At 40.2% G+C, this 23,113-nt stretch overlaps 2 protein-coding genes across 3 annotated transcripts in view; one reads left to right on the top strand and one right to left on the bottom strand.

Annotated features, from left to right (window-relative positions):
* Nucleotides 1-7,607, bottom strand: part of SYK (spleen associated tyrosine kinase) — a 96,880-nt gene extending 89,273 nt beyond the window's left edge. Inside the window, exon 1 of one of the 2 annotated variants that reach the window (XM_067745028.1) lies at nt 7,364-7,607. The gene's annotated coding sequence lies outside the window, so the exon portion shown is untranslated. The remainder of the gene's footprint in view (nt 1-7,363) is intronic. The other variant, XM_067745029.1, reaches the window with a different exon arrangement.
* The window catches only part of DIRAS2 (DIRAS family GTPase 2), a 166,977-nt gene continuing 151,213 nt past the window's right edge, over nt 7,350-23,113 (top strand). Inside the window, exon 1 of the mRNA XM_067745031.1 lies at nt 7,350-7,372. The gene's annotated coding sequence lies outside the window, so the exon portion shown is untranslated. The remainder of the gene's footprint in view (nt 7,373-23,113) is intronic.

Below are 23,113 nucleotides of genomic sequence, written 5' to 3'. Positions count from 1 at the left end.
TAGTGGGCTGGAAACTACTGCTATCGTTGAAGGAAGCAGAGCGAGATGGGCTCAAACTGAAGAGAGAAACCACAGCCTAAGTGCAGGCAGCTGGGGATGGCTGTGAAGAGCCAAGGGTGTGGTGCCTTGGAAATGACAAAGCCTGGGTGGGATGGGGTGAGGGAGAAGCAGAGCGGGAAGCAGGCAGGCAGCCAAGCCCTCTCCAACTCCTCAGCTGCTGGCACCCTTAAGAGCAACAGGAGTCTCTCTGTAGGAAAGACGTGCATTTGAAGAAGCAGGGTATGGCCACATCCATGAAGAACAGAGAGCACCTGCACCGACCCCCCCATTGGTTACTGGCTCATCCTGCCCTGCTCACGTCTCACCTTCCTCACATCTCATGGGGGACAGGTTACAAGAGGGCCATGCAACACACACAGCATTAAAAGACTAACTTGTAGGGCACCTCAAAAACAAGACCAGCATACATCCTAGAAGTACCAAGCACATCAGGAAAGCTAACCGCACAAAGGAAGGCACCCAATGGGCAAACAGATGAATAGGTGCCAAAGAAGACAGAGGTCATGGAGCAAGAAGAGAACATCTACGCTGGAACCAGTAATAAAAACAAATATTAGAAAAAAAAAAAAAACGAGTATTAGGCAAGAGCCTAATGTATCACTTAAAAAATAAATAATTAACTACCTTCAGTGCTTGCTAAAATATAAATGACTCAATAGATGCCCTGAATAACAGGATGGACAGGGCTGAAGATCTTTCTTAAGAAAGTAATTAACCTGTCAGTTCCATGAAATGCAATGAAAAAGGTAAAACAGAGGGAAAGAATGAAAGAAAAAGTGCATTCCCTGCAGCTTTGTTTACAGTATCAAAAATTAGAAAAAAGTCCTAAATGTCTAGCAATAAACAATCATTTTTCACCCTGGAATAAAGCACGATGATCACTGATAGGAAGGGCTCCCCCAATACTGTTGATTCAAAAAAGAAAGTTGCAGGATGATATTGGTATTAAGAAGGCACACACACACACACACACACACACACACCCCACCACCACCACCACCACTACATCGTCTAAAAATACACACATATATACACATGCATGAATGCACAGGATGAAAGATTAGAAGAATATGCACCAAGTTGCCCTCTCTCAGTGGGGATGGGCTGGGGCTGAGGGTGGTGGTTAAGGAGGGCTTCAATGTCGCCTGTTATATCTGAATTCTTCACCAATGGATATGTACTTAGACATCAGTTATGCAATTTAACACTTTTCAAAAAGAAAATGATAGAAAGTTCTCCCATCTTGCAGGCCAGAGAAACTAACTTCAGAGACAGTACTTACTCATCTGTGACCTATTTGGGACTGCTCTTATTAGCCTCCAGCCAAGACTACAGGCGCAGACTCCCAGAGCCACCCACCTGGGAGAGACTGTGACAGTTATGCCAGTTCTAACCACAGGCCAGGTATGGGCACTGCATGCATGATCTCCACCGTACATCACAGTGAAATCCCCTGTAATCCTTCCATCTACAAAAACTAAAAACAGTAGCTTGAAAACACAGTGAGATTTGAACCCAGTGGGACCTCAGCCCCCCTACTCTCAACCACTGTTGATAAAAATATTCAGTGACTGTGACTTTGAAGCATTAGGGCAATCAAGTGATTCATATACTCTTAGCATTTTGGAACTTCCCTGGTGGTGCAGTGGTTAAGAATCTGCCTGCTAATGCAGGGGACACGGGTTTGAGCCCTGGTCTGGGAAGATCCCACGTGCCAGGGAGCAACTAAGCCCATGCGCCACAACTACTGAGCCTGTGCTCTAGAGCCCGTGAGCCACAACTACTGAGCCCAAGCGCCACAACTACTGAAGCTCATGCGCTCTAGGGCCCATGCTCCACAACAAGAGAAGCCACTGCAATGAGAAGCCCGCACACTGCAATGAAGAGTAGCCCCTGCTCGCTGCAACTAGAGAGAGCCCACACGCAGCAACGAAGACCCAACACAGCCAAAAAATAAATTAATTAATTTTAAAAAAATACTCTTAGCATTTAAGAGGTATTCTGCCTCCACCTAAGCAAAGCCCGAGGATCTTGTAAAGGGGTAGCAGGTTACCCAGTGTTTCCCGAAGTGGACTTCGGAAGTCCTGGTCCCCAAGGTGCTCCAAGAACCAATGAATGCATCCTATGACCACAGGGGTGTAAGAGTTCAGTGACGTATGTCCTGACCATGCACAACACCTGCACAACGGCTCTGAACAAGCCCACGACAGTTACCCTGCTTACTCAACTTTATTCTGTCTCTCATTTCACTCACTTCAACAAGGAAAGCTTCCTCGGGAATACCATTTAAAATTGCACAGCACCCACTTCAGAAATCCAGGGAATCGAGGCTGGCCATCTGATTAAAGCCCTGTGGATTCCCTAGTCCCAGGAAAATACATATTCCCATCAATCAGATAATAAACCATCAGGGTCAGAGCAAATACAGAGGTAACACTGAGACTGATTTAAAACGTAGCTGCTGACCGCTAAATTGGAGCTAAAAGTAATCTTTCACGAAGCATGACTCAGAATATGTCCTGACGGGAGAAATTATAAAAGTTCCAAAAGTTACAAAAAGTAATAAGTTATATAAATGAACAAATATCCATAGAAATCAAAAGTTTGGGGAAAATGTTTTCAACAATTATGACAATGGATTTACAATGGATTTGAAAGCTACATGAATGTTGATAAGAGTTATGTTAAGACTCCAAAAAGTATACAGGGCAGCAACTTGCAGAAAATATATTTAGCTAACCAACTCCCCAAAATATGCTTCAGTTATTAATAGGTGTGTAGCAAGACTGAAAAGAAACTGTCAGACTGGCATAAGGAGGCGGAGGGTTCCAGAAAAAGAGAGAAATGGAACTGATAGGTTGCTTGGTATATTTGACTCAGTGGGAAACTGAGTCAAGTGGGGGGTGTTTAGCTTTGTGTCAGAGAGCTGGGGAGAGAATTGTAACAGGTACAGGACCAACTGAGAAAACACAAAAATGAAACAAGAGTTTACACCAGGAAAAACAACATGGAGTAAATGAAAGAAAATGGAACTATATTATATACTGTGCTCTAGCAGTAAATATAACCACAGCAAGGTAAACAAACACCAAATAGCATCTTAACCCTAAATTGTAGAAAGATTATCCTGAGTAATAAGAGTCTAGGACTGCCATGCACTTATTTATCAGAGTAGGAAGTCAGGAGACATTGTCTAAAACTGATACATTAAAAAAAAAAAAAGTGCAAGTGAACATAACATCAGGAAATAAGAAAGAAAATTCTAGAAGAAAGAGCTAAAAAGATTAAAAGATTGCTTTTGGGGAGCAGTACTAGAGCATTGGAAGGTATTCTTATAAATTGAAATTAAATAAAAAGAAAGATTAACTCTGGTCCCACCAAAAAATTTCCATGACAACTGAACAGAAAACGGATAGATTTAATAACTTGTTGGGCTGACCAAGACAAAAAGATGGAGTGGGAATGTAGGAGGTTAACTGTTGGACATTCAAATGCTCTTTGTAGCCATTCTGAGTATAACTAAACAAACCAATATTTAAATTGTGACTTTTCCTAACACTTGGCCCTTGGCCCTCTTCCTTCCTTCCACACTCCCCCCATTGACTGTATCCAGGCCTGAGCCTCACGGACCCTGACATCAGCCCTACACTCTCCTGTCAATCCTGCTGCCTGCCCAGACTCTCTTCAGATCAAAGATGTGACACTCAGCATGCCAATCTGCAAGCCCAGTGTCCTCCCACATCTGTGCTCCCCTCCAGGGCTCCAGCACAGCACTAAGGGATACTGCCTTCTCCAGTTTCAGGAGCCAGGACTCCAGGGTCAGAGACAGGTACCCCCAGGACAGAGGATGCTGCTTACCAGATACTGTCCATCATAAAAGCTTTCAGTATATCCCCCTTAGTAATTGAGGTGTTAACAATATTCTAAATCATCCTCACCTTCCTCTTCCCATCATCAGCCTCTGGCAGCCACCAAAACAAATACACAGTTTCCCAGAAATAAAAGAATCAAGAAAGAGTCATTTTTGAGTTGTTAAACCCACTATAATAGAAACTAAATATTCTTTCTTCTACTGGTATTTTTGGCAGTGGCTAAATTTGACTATACTTAAGATTCCAATGCAACCACCTTTCAGGATTCATAGGGCAAAACTTACATAACTCTTATTAAAGTAAAAAAAAAAAAAAAATTCAAACCGACGCAGGCTAACATTTTGCCAGACAAAATTATAAGCTAGTAGAAAACTTTCCTGCTAATATAAAGTCAAAATGAATGAATAAATTTTTCCTTTAAAATCCAATCAGCCTAGTTTTTTTAAATCTTCCTACAATTCCTCAGTTTAAAAAAACTCTCTTTTTCTGAGTGGAAAAAAAAGAAAACCCAACTTGTTCAATTCCAAGGTAGAAGAGTAAGATGGTAAGATATAATTAAGTCAGACAATTTAATTCCAATCTCTCTTTAAGACTCTGCCTTTTGATTTCAACTGCTGTAAAAGAAAAGCAATGTTCAGTGTGCAGACATTTTTAAAAAATTTCTTAACCAAAGGCCTAATTTCCTAATTTTCTCTCCACTCATTTGCAGCTAAATCAATCCAGAAGTGGAAGAAAGTGTTGGGGGGCAGGGTGGTGGTGAGTTAGGGAACCGTTGGAAAAAAAATCTATTTGGTGAAAAGCTGAGAAAGCAAAAATTAGCTCAGATTGTACAAAGTACCCGGCCATTTCTTAGGTACAGATAACAGACAGAGATAGAATGAGGTGCAAAGTGAACAGGAAACAGTATTTCTTCCAAGGCCATGTAGCTGTGAAGGGTGGTAATAGCCCTTCTTTAAGTAACTACTGCCTTCTTTCTCTAGAATCAGACTGTCAGAAACTTTGCTGTTGGAAAGTCTCTCAGTAAGGATGAAACATCGTATTCTCACTTGGAGGATCTGTATTTTGATTGTTATCACTGAAAATTCAGGAAAGTCTTGCTATTTCAGGCTTCCTGGAAAGGGGGGAACTACCCATCTAATTACTGGAAAGTGTGAGTTGTTGGGCAGTAGAAATGTAATTTGCTTTCAAAAGCAATCGGTAGCTTGACAGAATCTAATACAGAATCAGTCCCATAGCCCTAACTCCAAAAACTGCTGAAAAACAAGGTTTTTTGGTGAGTTTTATAGGGAACCTCATTTAGTGACATTGACACATGGCTATTTGTAGCCTCTCTTTATTCCACTTAGTGAGACTTTTCACACTGTTTGTGCAGAAATATTAACATGTGGGATTATAGGATGCTGCCCAGGCTGTGTTGGAGTGGTGTGTAACATATGGCATCAGTATGTATGCAAACCTTTCTAAATTCTGAGAAATGCCTTTCTCAAGGCTGAAATTCAGATTCTAAATTTGAATTCTAAATTCTCAAAAACCCTGAATTCCAAAACATATCTTGGCACAAGGGTTTTGGATAATGATTATGGATATGCTATGTGCTAAGTGATGTCCTACTAAGAAGTCTTTGGTTTAATAGAGAAATCAGACCTGCACTTAGAATACTAAATATGAACCTAAAGAAGGCTAAGGTAACTTATTTCTGAAATGCAAATCTAGGGATAAAATTATCTTTCTGACAATTTCATCCCTCAGGAAAGATAAAGAGCTAAAATATACACCTCACTTTTATCCTTGGCTTAAAACATTAAAAACATTCTGGTTATTAAGATGATTTACAAAATCCTACATATTGAAGCACTCCAAATACAAAGAATATAACTGTTTCTATTTTAGCGCAAAATTTCCCTAAACAGATCAAAAGTTCAATGCAGACAGAACAAAATAATTTGATAAAATATTTTTAGTAGACAAGATTTCTCACTTAAAATACCTAATACTTTACAAGTATTTAAACCTTTTACCTCAAAGACAAACATATCCAGGCACTGTTTGGCCTTTTTTTTTTTTTTTTTTTTTGCAGGGAGAGGGAGACGTGATATGCACATCAGTGAATTAAATTGCATTTAAGTAAAATGCCACCTGTGTAACAGCAATGAATTTGTTCTTACTAAAACAAAGAAAACAAATACTAGAATCAATTCCATTTCTTTCAGGAATTCTCCATCATCCCATGATTTTTCTTTTTTAACGTGAAGATTCAGATGTGACAATTTGAATCTCCAAGTCTTTAAATTACATCTCCAAGTCTTAATTACACACTGAAATGCCTCCAGGGTTTAAGAAAATGAACATCTCCAGTCAACAGTTTTACTTGGGTTAAACGGGAATCTTTGGCAAGTCAAGCAAACTCATTAAAATAACCTGCAATCCTGTTTCCAAAGGCCACCTGGCAGGATGGCATGGGCCTTTTGATCACCAGTCGGGAACGTCTTGGGTTAATGAGTGGGAAGACTCTGCACCGTGAATGAGATTCTCTTTCCCAAGCAACTGCCCCTCAAACAGCCAAAAGACTGAAACTCTAACTTCTCCAATGATTGTCTTGCTAGTTCTTGATATTCAAACAAACCAAAAAAAAAAAAAAAAAATTCGCTTTTGTATCGTTATTTAGATGGGTTTAAGGTTTTGAAGCCATAATATGACCAAAAATATCTTTAACTCAAATTCACATTTGACTACACAAAACTTCACTGCTCTTCAAGTCATTCACTGGCTGATGAAGTTATTTTACCATGAAAATGTGGAAAAAAGGGCAATGATGCTACATTTTCGTAGTGGTTCAGAAACTTTCATGGTTTTATGCAACTGCTCTTTCTTTCTGTAGTAAAAGTATGAATAAAACCTTTGCAGGCATATAAACATCCCTACATTGAGTCACTTCGACAAATACAGTGGAATTTTCCAGTGCATTCTGTGAATGGCCAAACGAAAATGTGTCCTTTCCGAGACCCCGATACGGAGTTTCTTGTGCCTGCGGACTCCAGCTAAGTCTCCCAGGACCCAGCCGCTTCCGCACTTCCTGCGCTCGCGGCAGCACCTGAAGTTTTGGCTTCTCGGCACAGGCCCCCACCCACGGGCCCGGCTCCCCGTACAAAAGCTGGACCCCAAGAGGCACTAACTAGTTTTAGGAGAAAAGCTGGCACAACTGACTAGTTTTCAATAGAAAAATTTTATCAAATGTTCCCTCCGATTATCAAAGCAGGAGGGCCCTAGGCGTACCCGTCTGGGTTAGCATAGGCGCACAGACCTTGCGCGGGCCAAGGAGAAAGGGCCGCATCCTCCCCTCTCTCGGCGCCTTCTCCCCTTCCACGCCGCCTTCCCAAGCCTAAAGGTGCGTCCCGACTGCCCAAGCGGAGAGAGCAAGCGGCCACACCTACCTGTATCAGGTGAGGCTAGGGCGGGGCGCGGGTCTCCGGGAACCGGACTGGCGCGAACTAGGGGGCAGCTCTGGGCGCCGCGCCGAGCAGCCCCCTCCTCCTCGCTGCTCCCGCCGCCGGAGTCGCCTCAGTCGCCCAGTGCATGGCGCTTCCTCATTTTGGGCAACTTCCTTAACGCTCCCAGGCAGGCCCCGCGCTTCCTCCAGGCCGCCGCGCTCCACCGCCCTGGGACCGCCCCGCAGCCCTTGCGCCGCGACCGCCCAGTGTGCCATGTGCGCCCCCAGCGCCCAGGGCAGGGCAGCGGCGGCCGGAGCGCGCCGGAACCCAGCCCGCGGGGTTGGCCTACAAGGCGGGAGGCCGGAGGGGAGAAGAGAGAGGAGCCAGGTGGGCGATCCTTGCCAATTCCCGGGCGCAGAAGGCCTGGACAAGGGGGCCTCATACCAAAAAAGGGCGTGCGGCCAACAACAGGAGCCTCTTGCCACCTGGCCTGCCTGCTGCCTGATCCTTCCAAGGACCGACAGGCAATCAGGGGCACGCTCATTTGCCGTGCAATTGCTTGGGAAGAGAATCTTGTTCACTGTGCGGGTATTCCCAGTTACCAACCCAAGACGCTTCTGCAGACTGGTGATCAGAAGGCCCCTGTCATCCTGCCAGGTGGCTTCTGCCTTAGGTGAACATCAGATTTTATAGCGCACCTTTGGGTGAGACCAGCCTGTCCAACAATTCGGTTTTCTGAGGGCTTTAATTATTACAAGGTTCTTGACAGTGAGTTAAACTTGCGTCCTTCTTACCCACGAACGGTTCTGTTTCATCCTAATTAAAGTTTCATCCTTCTCCGTAGTCTTTAAAATAGTTTAAAAACACCTACGTGGTTCCCCTTCCCCCTTTTTTCTGTTAACCCTCTTTAAAATTTTCCCATAAAAGTTGCAAGCCCCTCACATTCTTGGTAACAGTGGCTAACAGTGCCTGTTTTAAAAAGCTGTACCTGAACCGAAATACAATTAATAAAATAAAATATATAGTGTGTTAGATTATAATTGCCATGGAGAAAAATAAGGTGATAGGAAGCATTTACACTCGGTTGGAGCCCCTCAGCATTTTCCACTGGGACATTCTCTTCCATTTATTTTTGCCACGAAATTTTTATTCCAAGTGCAAGATTTTTATTATGGTTATATTTGTTAACCACTGGACTTAATTTTACTGCAAATAACCAACAAAATATCCATTGTTGTCTAAACAGAGGCTGCAGATCCTCTGGCAATATTGTTGGAAATGGGCAGGAGGGTGATCTGTCTTGCTTTTACTAAGATTACAACGTTTCCTTAGGGAATGCTAGTGGGAGATGAGATGAAGTTTTGGATCCATCTCTAAGCCACCCTTTAGCATTGCTGCAGTCCTTCCCACCTTTGAGTCATCTTGAAAGTTAATTAGTATGCTTTTTTTTAAAGTTAAAATCATCACACAAATGCCTAGAAAAAGAATCCTCCTAAAAGTCAACACATTTCTCCCAGCCTTTCTTCCTTCACCCCATGTGCCATTTCCTTTTGCTGACTTTGCTTTTTATCTTTCATTCAAATAAATCTTAGCTGTGATCACATGCGAGTCCTGGAAGCCCTCCTAACAAAGCCCTGCACCCAGAGGGTCTCAGGGACTCCTGACACCTTTACTTTTTAAAGTCTCCTGTTACCTTGAGGTCCTTTATTTTTATATTTCTTTGAAAATAGTCAATATATATTTTATATGTGGTTTTGCTGTGTTAATTGCACCTTATGAAGTCTTTAATGTACACTTATGTTGTCTGAGTGTTACCATTGCTTCTTGCTCATGGTGCCTGGCTTCCTTGTGTATTTGGCTACATTGGATGTGATCCACTCATTGTCCTTGAAAAATTATTTGTGGAGATTAATTGAGGCCTAGGGAGAAGGTACTTTCTTTCAGAGAGAATTTGCCTTTGCTTCTGTCAGAAACCTAGGGTGCAACTGGTGTTTGGACAATTTAAGGTAAATTCTCAGCTTTTGTGTTTTGGGACCACCTAGGTGATATGAACCTGGGCTGGAAATTTGGGCACAATTTTGGTCAGCTGGTGGTTACTGTTTCTCAAGGATTCATTTCTTATGCTCTGTGCTCTGCTCTGTGCTTCCATTCACATTTCTTTTAATCTTTGAGTCCGTGTTTTTTGTATTCCATGCTTTCTCTCCCTTAGTTCACGCCATCATTTTGGTGGAACACAATCTTCAGGAGTTTCCTGAGAAGCAGAAGTAGGTATTTTTTTCCTGTGCACAGATATTTATTTTTTAAAAAACGTATTAACAAGGAGATACATTACAGTTAATATGACTCCACAGGTGAAGTGTGTCTTTAAAATAATTTAGGCAATCATATATTTCTAATGGCCCTAATACCCCCAATGAGAGTCCATATTTAACATCCCTATGTTAATTATCAATACCTGGGGTGGGTATGTTGCCACTGATAAAAGAAGCCATGTAGTGGTGGCCTCCAATGTGGTTAGAATTCTAGCTGACCACTAACTGGGATGTGAATCCCAGATAAGGGAAGCGGAAGTAGGTATTTTAAAGACCTTCCATATCCCAAAAGTTTCTACCTTCAAGTTTGATTGATGGTTTAGATTGTAATTACACCTTTTTCTTCTCTCAAGATTTGAGAGAGAATTGTCAGGATTTTGTAGACTCACAAGATGTAGTTTTTGGGAGGTGGGGACATGACCTCATTGTGATACTCTCAAACTTCTGTTTTGTAGATGAGCCAGCACTTTTCTAAATTCATCCAGTTAAGCGCTTCTCCTTTTCTTGCTTGGTTACTATTGGTAACTTACATTTTTATTTCTCCCCCTTCCTTTTTTTACTGGGAAGGGGTAGAAGGGAGGTGTGGGTGAAAGAGGAGGAAGGTTCTTTATTTTTTTCTAGATAGTGGATATTATTTGGCTGTTATGAATAATCCTGCCATGAACATCTGTATACAAGTTTTCGTGTGGATATATGTTTTATTTTTTTCTTGGATATAAAACTAAGAGTGGAATTGCTGGGTTATATGGTAACTCTATGTTTAACACTTTGAAGAACTGCCAGACTGTTTTCCAAAGTGACTTTACCACATAACGGTGGCCAATAGGCACATGAAAAGATGTTCAGAATCACTAATTATTAGAGAAATGCAAATCAATACTACAATGAGGTACCACCTCACACTGGTCAGAATGTCTGTCATCAAAAAGTCTAGAAATAACAAATGCTAGAGAGGGGGCAGAGAAAAAGGGAACCCTCCTACACTGTTGGTGGGAATGTAAATTGGTACACCCACTATGGAAAACAGTATGGAGGTTCCTTAAAAACTAAAAATAGAGTTGCCATATGATCCAGCAATTCCACTCCTGAGCATATACCTGGAGAAAACTATAATTTGAAAAGATACATGCATCCCAGTGTTCATGGCAGCACTATTCACAATAGTCAAGACATGGTGGCAACCTAAATGTACATCAACAGATGAATAGAAAAAGAAGATGTGGTATATATACACAATGGAATACTGCTCAGCCATAAAAAAGAAGGAAATAATGCCATTTGCAGCAACATGGATGGACCTAGAGATTATCATACTAAATAAAGTAAGTCAGACAGAAAAAGACAAATACCACAGGATATCACTTATAGGTGGACTCTAAAATATGACACAAGTGAACTTACTTATGAAACAGAAACAGACTCACATAGAAAGCAAACTTATGGTTACCAAAGGGGAAAGGGGGTGGGGGAGGGACAAACTAGGAGTATGGGATTAGCAGATACAAACTACTATATATAAAATAAATAAACAACAAGGTCCTACTCTATAGCACAGGGAACTATATTCAATATCCTGTACTAAATCATAATGGAAAAGAATATGAAAATCAATATATATATGTATAACTGAATCACTTTGCTGTGCACCAGAAACCAATACATTGTAAATCAATTATACTTCAATTAAAAAAAAAAAAAAAAACAAAGTGGCTTTACCATTTTTAGATTTCCACCAGCAATGTGGGAGGGTTCCAATTTCTCTCCATCCTTATCAGCTCATGTTATTGTCATTTTGATTATAGCCACCCTAGTGCATGTGAAGTGGTATCTTACTGTGACTTTGATTTGCATTCCTTTATGTCATAATGCTGAGAATCTTTTGATGTGCTTTATAGCCATTTGTATATCTTCTTTGGAGAAACGTTTATTCAGATCCTTTGCCCACTTTTCAGTTGACTCATTTTTATTATTGAGTTGTAAGAGTTCTTTACATATTTTGGATACAAGTCCCTTATTTGATATAAGATTTGCAAATATTTTATCCCACTTTGAGGGTTGCCTTTTCCCTTTTTTGATGGTATCATATACCAAACAAAAGTCTTTAATTTTGATGAAGTTCAATTTTCTCAGTTTTTCTTTTTTTGCTTGTAGTTTTGTATTATATATAAGAAGCCATTTTCTAACCCAAGATTTTGAAGATTTGCTCGTATGTTTTTCTCTCGGATTTTTATAGTTGTAACTCATACCTTTATGTCTCAGATCCATTTTGAGTTAATTTTTATATATAGTTTGGGGCAAAGGTCCAATTTCAGCTTTTTTTCAGGCACATATCCAGTTTTCCCAACAGTAGGTGTTGAAACAACTATTCTGTCCACAATTATCTCGACACCCTGTTGAAGATCAACATAAAGGTTTATTTCTGGACTCTCCATTCCATCTCATTGATCTATGTATCTGTCCTTACACCAGAACTACAGAATCTTAATTACTGTAGTTTTGTAGTAAGCTTGGAAATTGGGAAGTTTGAGTCATCGAGCTTTGTTCTGTTTCAAGATTGTTTTGGCTGTTATGGTTCCTTTGCATTTATTATATGAATTTTAGAATCAACTTGTCAATTTATGCAAAAACAGAAGCTGGGGTTTGATAGGGATTGTGTCGACTCTGTAGATCAATTTGGGAGCATTTCCCTCTTAACAACATTAAATATTCTTATCCATGAACATGGTCCATTTTTTTAGGTCTTCTTCAATTTCTTTCTTTTTCTTTCTTTCTTTTTTATGGTTCCTCTACTTCTTTGAACATATTTATAATAACTCCTCTGAAGTCTTTGTTCACTAGGCCCACCGTCTGGGCCTACAAAGGCTGTTTCTGTTGCCTGCTTTCTATTCCTGTGTATAGGTGATGATTCTCTGATTCTACGCATGTCTCATTTTCTTTTTTGGTTGAAAACTGAACACTTTAGGTTATACATAGCAAGTTTGGAGACTGATCTCTCCACCAGGGCTTGTTGATGTTTGCCTGTTTGCTGGTGCATTTGTCTGGTATTGGCTGGACTATTTTCCTGGCTGTGGGAAGCCTGTGATGTCACTCCTCTGAGGGCACAGCCTTGGGTGTGGGACAATATCTCTGACCATGGGGAGTGATTGTGGTCTTAATGGGGTCTCTTTGACTTTGTCTTTCCCTGATCTCCCTGACGAGCTTCTGACTGGTTTGCTGTTGGTGTCACACCAAGATTTTAACCTCTTTTAATTGCCTGCTGATTTCTTTGTTGTTTTCAACAATGCCCTGGGTATAAATTGCTCAACTGTCTGATCCAATTAAAGTCAGTTCTCTTTGCAGGGACAGATGTTACTAGGCTTTGAGGCTTGCTCCTACCTAGGAAGGCTCTTTTTAGCTACCTCTTGTTCTGGTTCTGTTAATCTTCCAGCTGGTCTGTTTTGCTTATTGCTACTAGTATTATTAAGTTACCATCTTCCTTTTAATTGCTCACCTCCAGAACCTCTATTGTTTTTAACAACACTTTTAGATGTGAACTTCCTTATGTTCTATTCCCGTTAACTAACATTAGTCCCTATGGACCTATTCATCCATGAACCAAACAAATAATTGTTGCACCCTCCTTGGCATGCATGCTAGAGATTGTACTTGCCTATCTCAGACAGTAGAAAATTAAACTTATAAAATTGACACTTTTGGGCTTCCCTGGTGGTGCAATGGTTGAGAGTCCGCCTGCCGATGCAGGGGACACAGGTTCGTGCCCCGGTCCGGGAAGATCCCACATGCCGCGGAGCGACTGGGCCCATGAGCCATGGCCACTGAGCCTGCACGTCCGGAGCCTGTGCTCCACAATGGGAGAGGCCACAACAGTGAGAGGCCTGCATACCACAAAAAAAAAAAAAAAAAATTGACACTTTGTAAAAAATGACTGGTATTTTTCTTTTAGTTCAGTAGTACTCAAATGAATTTTGTTTCTTTAAGTCTATATGTGGTCTTAGGGAGATGGTGAATGATTTGTGGAGGAAATTAAGTTAAATATAAAGTAAATAACTTGATGAGAAAATATTATTTTAAGAAAGTCTTCTAATGTAAAGCATTAAGCGTACTGGTATGAAATTCTATTAAATATTAGTACCCTGGGAATCACAACCTATTTCAAGCGTACCTAGAAAAAATATGCCTAGAAACAAAGAAACATATTCTGACGCAAAATATGTTGCAGTTCCATGAATGGGCATTTCCTGCTTGCATTTCCCATATATCTCTTCCCTTAATAATGTTTGAAAAACTTGACTGATTTGAATTTTCAGGTTTGATCTGGGGTTGCAGTTGCCACCTTGAAACTCAGTTAAAAATGAAAACTTGTCATTCTTTTCATTCCTACAAATGGCCAACAGGTACATGAAAAGATGTTCTACATCACTAATCATCAGGGAAATGCAAATCAAAACCACAATGAGATACCACCCCACACCTGTTAGAATGGCTATCATCAAAAAGACTAGAAATAACAAATGTTGGTGAGAATGTAGAGAAAAGGGATCCCTTGTTCTGTTAGTGGGAATGTAAACTGGTGCCACCACTATGGGAAAGAGTAGGGATGTTCCTCAAAACATTGAAAATAGAGCTACCATATCATCCAGGAATTCCACTTCTTGGTGTTTGAAGAAAATAAAAGCGTGAACGTGAAAAAATATCTGCCCCCCCCATGTTCATTGCAGCATTATTTACAATAGCTAAGATATAGAAACAACCTAAGTGTCCATTGGTGGATGAATGGATAAAGAAAATGTGGTGTATAGACACAGTGGAATATTACTCAGCCATAAAAAAGAATGAAATAGTGCCATTTGTTAAAACATGGATGGACCTCGAGGGCATAATGCTAAGAGAAATAAGTCAGACAAAGACAAATACCATGTGACCTCACTTAAAAATGGAATCTAATATATATATGTATATATAAGCCCAAAGGTACAGAGAACAGACTGGTGGTTGCCAGGGGAGGTGGGGGACAGGAGAAATGGGTGAATGGTTTTTGTCTTTTTTTGCTTAAAAAAATTGTATTTATTTTTGAAATTAAAAATGAAAAGCTTTCAAATTAATGTATCTTTTATATTATTAACACAGTTTGTTGTGAAATTTGTTGCCATATAGAAATTGAAGAAAGGAGTGACTGACTGAAGTTATGTGTCAATACATACTTTGACTTTTGAGTCTGTGGACCCTCAAGTCTCCCTCCTCTCCAAATGGGGGCTCTTTGATTTGAGTCAAAGACAAAATAGATTGCAAGGAATGTCAGGGGGCTACTAGACAGATGGGGTTAAATGAAGACAGAATTTATACACAGAAATGACTCAAGAAAGAACTCTGGATTTCCAAAGAAAATATATATCTAATAAAACGGGTAAAATATAAAAGTCATCCCAAGTCACAACTCTAGAGGCAGCTACTCAAACTTTTCTTGATGTAGTTTCAATCATTTCTCTGCATACAGAGACATATAAATGTGTGATTATATAAGATGTTTTATCACTCAGTTATAGGATTACATAACATGTTATGGAAATACATTTTTAACATCTTTATTGGAGTTTAATTGCTTTACAATGGTGTGTTACTTTCTGCTTTATAACAAAGTGAATCAGTTATACGCATACATATGTCCCCATATCTCTTCTCTCTTGTGTCTCCCTCCCTCCCACCCTCCCTATCCCACCCTTCTAGGTGGTCATAAAGCACCGAGCTGATCTCCCTGTTCCCGCTAGCTATCTATTTTACTTTTCATAGTGTATATATGTCCATGCCACTCTCTCTCTTTGTCCCAGCTTACCCTTCCCCCTCCCCATATCCTAAAGTCCATTCTCTAATAGGTCTTTGTCTTTATTCCCGTCTTGCCCCTAGGTTCTTAATGACCATTTTTCTCTCTTTTTTTTTAGATTCCATATATATGTGTTAGCATACTGTATTTGTTTTTCTCTTTCTGACTTACTTCACTCTGTATGACAGACTCTAGGTCCATCCACCTCACTACAAATAACTCAATTTCGTTTCTTTTTATGGCTGAGTAATATTCCATTGTATATATGTGCCACATCTTCTTTATCCATTCATCTGATGATGGACACTTAGGTTGCTTCCATCTCCTGGCTATTGTAAATAGAGCTGCAATGAACATTGTGGTACATGACTCTTTTTGAATTATGGTTTTCTCAGGGTATGTGCCCAGTAGTGGGATTGCTGGGTCATATGGTAGTTCTATTTTTAGTTTTTTAAGGAACGTCCATACTGTTCTCAATAGTGGCTGTATCAATTTACATTCCCACCAACAGTTCAAGAGGGTTCCCTTTTCCCCACACCCTCTCCAGCATTTATTGTTTGTAGATATTTTGAGGATGGCCATTCTGACCGCTGTGAGATGATATCTCATTGTAGTTTTGACTTGTGTTTCTCTAATGATTAATGACGTAGAGCATTCTTTCATGTATTTGTTGGCAATCTGTATATCTTCTTTGGAGAAATGTCTATTTGATCTTCTGCCCATTTTGGATTGGGTTGTTTGTTTTTTTGTTATTGAGCTGCATGAGCTGCTTGTAAATTTTGGAGATGAATCCTTTGTCAGTTGCTTCATTTGCAAATATTTTCTCCCATTCTGAGGGTTATCTTCTCATCTTGTTTATGGTTTCCTTTGCTGTGCAAAAAGTTTTAAGTTTCATTAGGTCCCATGGGTTTATTTTTGTTTTTCTTTCCATTTCTCTAGGAGGTGGGCCAAAATGGATCTTGCTGTGATTTATGTCATAGAGTGCTCTGCCTATGTTTTCCTCTAAGAGTGTTAGAGTGTCTGGCCTTACATTTAGGTCTTTAATCTATTTTCAGTTTATTTTTGTGTATGGTGGTAGGGAGTGTTCTAATTTATTTCTTTTACATGTAGCTGTCCAGTTTTCCCAGCACCACTTATTGAAGAGGCTGTCTTTTCTCCACTCTATAATCTTGTCTCCTTTATCAAAGATAAGGGGACCATATGTGCGTGGGTTTATCTCTGGGCTTTCCATCTTGTTCCATTGATCTACATTTCTGTTTTTGTGCCAGTACCATACTGTTTTGATTACTGTAGCTTTGTAATAGAGTCTGAAGTCCAGGAGCCTGATTCCTCCAGCTCCATTTTTCTTTCTCAAGATTGCTTTGGCTATTTAGGGTCTTCTGTGTTTCTATACAAATTGTGAAGTTTTTTTTTCTACTACTGTGAAAAATGCCAGTGTTCATTTGATAAGGCTTGCATTGAATCTGTAGATTGCTTTAGGTAGTAGAGTCATTTTCACAATGTTGATTCTTCCAATCCAAGAACATGGTATATCTCTCCATCTATTTGTATCATCTTTAATTTCTTTCATCAGTGTCTTATAATTTTCTACGTACAGGTCTTTTGTCTCCTTAGGTAGGTTTAATCCTAGGTATTTTATTCTTTTTGTTGCATTGGTAAATGGGAGCGTTTTCTTAATTTCACTTTCAGATTTTTCATCATTAATGGATAGGAATGCAAGAGATTTCTGTGCATTAATTTTGTATCCTTCTACTTTATCAAATTCATTGATTAGCTCTAGTAGTTTTCTGGTAGCATCTTTAGGGTACTCTATGTATAGTATCATGTCATCTGCAAACACTGACAGCTTTACTTCTTCTTTTCCAATTTAGATTCCTTTTATTTCTTTTTCTTCGCTGATTGCTGTGGCTAAAACTTCCAAAACTATGTTGAATAGGTGAGAGTGGACATCCTTCTCTTGTTCCTGATCTTAGTGGAAATGGGTTCAGTTCTTCACCACTGAGGACAATGTTGGCTCTGGGTTTGTCATATATGGCCTTTATTATGTAGAGGAAAGTTCCCTCTATGCCTACGTTCTGGAGGGGTTTTATCATAAATTGGTGTTGAATTTTGTCAAAAGCTTTCTCTGCATCTATTGAGATGATCATATGGTTTTTCTCCTTCAATTTCTTAATATGGTGTATCACATTATTGATTTGCATATATTGAAATATCCTTGCATTCCTGAGATAAACCCAACTTTTTCATAGTGTATGATCCTTTTACTGTGCTGTTGGATTCTCTTTGCTAATATTTTGTTTAGGATTTTTGCATCTATATTCATCAGTGATATTGGCCTGTAATTTTCTTTCTTTGTGACATCTCTGTCTGGTTTTGGTATCAGGATGATAGTGGCCTCATAGAATGAGTTTGGGAGTGCTCCCTCCTCTGCAATTTTTTGGAAGAGTTTGAGAAGGATAGGTGTTAGCTCTTCTATCAATGTTTGATAGAATTTGCCTGTGAAGCCATCCGGTCCTGGGCTTCTGTTTGTTGGAAGATTTTTAATCACAGTTTCAATTTTAGTGCTTGTGATTCATCTGTTCATGTTTTCTATTTTTTCCTGGTTCAGTCTCAGAAAGGTGTACATTTCTAAGAATTTGTCCATTTCTTCCAGGTTGTCCATTTTATTGGCATAGAGTTGCTTGTAGTAATCTCTCATGATCCATTGTATTTCTGCAACGTCACTTGTTACTTCTCCTTTTTCATCTCTAATTCTATTGATTTGAGTCTTCTCCATTTTTTTATTGATGAGTCTGGCTAATGGTTTATCAATTTTATTTATCTTCTCAAAGAACCAGCTTTTAGTTTTATTGATGTTTGCTATCGTTTCTTTCATTTATTTCTGTTATGTTCTTTATGATTGCTTTCCTTCTGCTAACTTTGGGGTTTTCTTGTTCTTCTTTCTCTAATTGCTTTAGGTGTAAGGTTAGGTTGTTTGTTTGAGATGTTTCTTGTTTTTTAAGGTAGGATTTTATTGTTATAAACTTCCTTCTTAGAACTGCTTTTGCTGCATCCCATAGGTTTTTGGTCATCGTGTTTTCATTCTCATTTGTTTCTAGGTATTTTTTTATTTCCTCTGATTTCCTCAGTGATCTCTTGGTTATTAAGTAGTGTGTTGTTTAGCCTCCATGTGTTTGTATTTTTTACAGATTTTTTTCCTGTAATTGATATCTAGTCTCATACATTGTGGTCAGAAAAGATACTTGATATGATTTCAGTTTTCTTACATTTACCAAGGCTTGATTTGTGACCCAAGATATGATCTATCCTGGAGACTGTTCCACGAGCAATTGAGAAGAATGTATATTCTGTTGTTTTTGGATGGAATGTCCTATAAATATCAATGAAGTCCATCTTGTTTAATGTATCATTTAAAGCTTGTGTTTCCTTATTTATTTTCATTTTGGATGATCTGTCCATTGTGGAAAGTGGGGTGTTAAAGTCCCCTATTATGAATGTGTTACTGTCGATTTCCCCTTTTATGGCTGTTAGTATTTGCCTTATGTATTGAGGTGCTCTATGTTGGGTGCATAAATATTTACAATTGTTATACCTTCTTCTTGGATCGATCCCTTGATCATTATGTAATACCATTCTTTGTCTCTTGTAATAGTTTTTGTTTTAAAGTCTATTTTGTCTGACATGAGAATTGCTACTCCAGCTTTCTTTTCATTTCCAATTGCATAGAATATCTTTTTCTATCCCCTCACTTTCAGTCTGTATGTGTCCCTAGGTCTCAAGTGGGTCTCTTGTAGAAAGCATATATGAGGGTCTTGTTTTTGTATCCATGCAGCCAGTTTATGTCTTTTGGTTGGAGCATTTAATCCATTTACATTTAAGGTAATTATCGATATGTATGTTCCTATTACCCTTTTCTTAATTGTTTTGTGTTTGTTACTGTAGGTCTTTTCCTTTTCTTGTGTTTCCTGCCTAGAGAAGTTCCTTTAGCATTTGTTGTAAAGCTTGTTTGATGGTGCTGAATTCTCTTAGCTTTTGCTTGTCTATAAAGGTTTTAATTTCTCCATCAAATCTGAATGAGATCCTTGCTGGGTAGAATAATCTTGGTTGTAGGTTTTTCTCCTTCATCAGTTTAAATATGTCCTGCCACTCCCTTGTGGCTTGTAGAGGTTCTGCTGAAAGATCAGCTGTTAACCTTATGGGGATTCCCTTGTGTGTTATTTGTTCTTTTTCCCTTGCTGCTTTTAATATGTTTTCTTTGTATTTAATTGTTGATAGTTTGATTAGTATGTGTCTTGGCATGTTTCTCCTTGGATTTATCCTGTATGGGACTCTATGTGCTTCCTGGACTTGATTAACTCTTTCCTTTGTCATGTTAGAGATGTTTTCAACTATAATCTCTTCAAATATTTTCTCAGTCCCTTTCTTTTTCTCTTCTTTTTCTGGGACCCCTATAATTGGAATGTTGGTGCCTTTAATGTTGTCCCAGAGGTCTTTGAGACTGTCCTCAATTCTTTTCATTCTTTTTTCTTTATTCTGCTCTGCAGTAGTTATTTCCACTATTTTATCTTCCAGGTCACTTATCCGTTCTTTTGCCTCAGTTATTCTGCTATTGATCCCTTGTAGAGAATTTTTTTATTTCATTTATTGTGTTGTTCATCACTCTGTGTTTGCTCTTTAGTTCTTCTAGGTCCTTTTTAAACGTTTCTTGTATTTTCTTTATTCTATTTCCAAGATTTTGGATCATCTTTACTATCATTATTCTGAATTCTTTTTTAGGTAGACTGCCTATTTCTTCTTCATTTGTTAGGTCTGGTGGGTTTTTGCCTTGCTCCTTCATCTGCTTTGTGTTTCTCTGTCTCTCATTTTGCCTAACTTACTGTGTTTGTGGTCTCCTTTTTGCAGGCTGCAGGTTCGTATTTCCCATTGTTTTTGGTGTCTGTCCCCAGTGGCTAAGGTTGGTTCAGTGTGTTGTGTAGGCTTCCTGGTGGAGGGGACTAGGTCCTGTGTTCTGGTGGATGAGGCTGGATCTTGTCTTCCTGGTGGGCAGGTCCATGTCTGGTGGTGTGTTTTGGGGTGTCTGTGCCTTTATTATGATTTTAGGCAGCCTCTCTGCTAATGGGTGGGGTTGTGTTCCTGTCTTGCTAGTTGTTTGGCATAGGGGTCCAGCACTGTAGCTTGCTCGTCGTTGAGTGGAGCTGGGTCTTGACGTTGAGATGGAGATGTCTGCGAGATTTTTGCCATTTGATATTATGTGGAGCTGGGAGGTCTCTTGTGGACCAGTGTCCTAAACTTGGCTCTCCCACCTCAGAGGCACAGCCCTGATGCGTGGCTGGAGCACCAAGAGCCTGTCATCCACACGGCTCAGAATAAAAGGGAAAAAAGAAAGAAAGAAAGAAAGAAAGAAGAAGATAAAATATAATAAAGTAAAATAAAATAAATTTATTAAAGTAAAAAATAATTATTAAGGAAAAAACGTTTAAAAAGTAAAGAGAAAATAAAATGGACAGGCAGAACCCTAGGACAAATGGTAAAAGCAAAGCTATACAGACAAAATCACACACAAAGCATACACAGACACACTCAAAAAAAGAGAAAAAGGAAGAAAAAAAAATATATATATATATCGTTGCTCCCAAAGTCCACCTTCTCAATTTGGGATGATTCATTGTCTATTCATGTATTCCACAGATGCAGGTACATCAAGTTGACTGTGGATATTTAATCTGCTGCTCCTGAGGCTGCTGGGAGAGATTTCCCTTTCTCTTCTTTGTTCACACAGCTCCTGGGATTCAGCTTTGGATTTGGCCCTGCCTTTGCATGTAGGTCACCTTAGGGCTGTTCTTCAATCAGACAGGACGGGGTTAAAGGAGCAGCTGCTTCGGGGGCTTTGGCTCACTCAGGCCGGGGGGAAGGGAGGGGCACAGAGTGCGGGGCGAGCCTGCGGCGGCAGAGGCCAGCGGGACGTTGCACCAGCCTGAGGCGCGCCGTGCGTTCTCCCGGGGAAGTTGTCCCTGGATCACAGGACCCTAGCAGTGGAGGGCTGCACAGGCTCCCGGGAGGGGAGGTGTGTATAGTGACCTGTGCTCGCACACAGGCTTCTTGGTGGTTGCAGCAGCAGCCTTAGCATCTCTTGCCAGTCTCTGGGGTCCGCGCTGATAGCCACGTCTTGCGCCCGTCTCTGGAGCTCCTTTAAGCAGGCCTCTTAATCTCTTCTCCTCACGCACCAGAGACAAGGCAACAAAGAGGCAAGACATAGTCGCTTGCCTCTTCAGCAGCTCCAGACTTTTTCCCAGACTCCCTCCCGGCTAGCTGTGGCACATTAGCCCCTTCAGGCTGTGTTCACACAGCCAACCCCAGTGTTCTCCCTGGGATCTGACCTCCGAAGCCGTTGCCTCAGCTCCCAGCCCCGCCCGCCCCGGCGGGTGAGCACACAAGCCTCTCGGGCTGGTGAGTGCTGGTCGGCACCGATCCTCTATGCAGGAATCTCTCCGCTTGACCTCTGCACCCCTGTTGCTGCGCTCTCCTCCGTGGCTCCGAAGCTTCCGCCCTCTGCCCCCCACAGTCTCCACCCGAGAAGGGGCTTCCTAGTGTGTGAAAACCTTTCCTCCTTCACAGCTCCCTCCCACTGGTGCAGATCCCGTCCCTATTATTTTGTCTCTGTTGTTTCTTTTTTCTTTTACCCTACCCAGGTACGTGGGGAGTTTCTTGCCTTTTGGGGTGTCTGAGGTCTTCTGCCAGCGTTCAGTGCATGTTCTACAGGAGTTGTTCCACATGTAGATGTATTTCTGATGTATTTGTGGGGAGGAAGGTGATCTCCGCGTCTTACTCTTCTGCCATCTTGAAGCTCCTCTTGGAAATACTTTTATGTTATCTTCTTATTGGCTACATTTTGGCTCTGGAATGCATGAAAAATGGTTTATAACCAATCCCTGACTGATATACCATTAATTGTTTCCAAGGTTTTGCTATTATGAATAGCCTTACTACAAACATCCCTGTTTATACATCTTTGATCCTTGATGGATCTTTTTGGGATAAATGCCTACAAGCTGACTTAGAAGGTCAGAGGAGGTGCAGTTTTATTTGTGATGCTTGTTGCTGATTTGCACTCTGGAAAGATGTGAGTCTGATTTATACTTCCACCTTGCATAGGGGGTGCTCAGCACAGGATCAGGTGGGCTGAAATCTAGCTCATACTCTGCTTGACCAGCATCTGCCTGGAGGAAGGGTGCTGATTCTTCATGGTACACAGGTGCCATTGGGGCAAGCAAAGCCCTTGGGCCAGCCAGCAGTTTGCGAGTTTGCTACCTGTTGTAATTAATTCCAAGCACCATTGATGCCTTTATGCCATGTAGTAGTGTTGAGAGGTGAAAGATATCTCATTTTTATTTCTAATTTGTATCATTTTAACTAGAGAGATTGAATATCACTTTATAGGTTCATTGATTATTAATATTTACTTCTTTTGTGAAATGCCTATTCATTACATTTCCCAGTATTTTCACCAGATGCTAATTTTTCTGTATTGCTTTATAAAAAGATTTTGTGGATTAGAAACCTTATTTCTATGTTCACCAGTTATGTTGTAAATATTTCCCCCATTTGTTCTTGTCTTTCAGCTTC

The sequence above is a fragment of the Pseudorca crassidens genome, chromosome 7 (genome assembly GCF_039906515.1).
Source record: "Pseudorca crassidens isolate mPseCra1 chromosome 7, mPseCra1.hap1, whole genome shotgun sequence".
Lineage (NCBI taxonomy): Eukaryota > Metazoa > Chordata > Mammalia > Artiodactyla > Delphinidae > Pseudorca > Pseudorca crassidens.
Note: the sequence above shows the minus strand (reverse complement) of the source record. Positions and strands in the feature narration are given on the sequence as shown.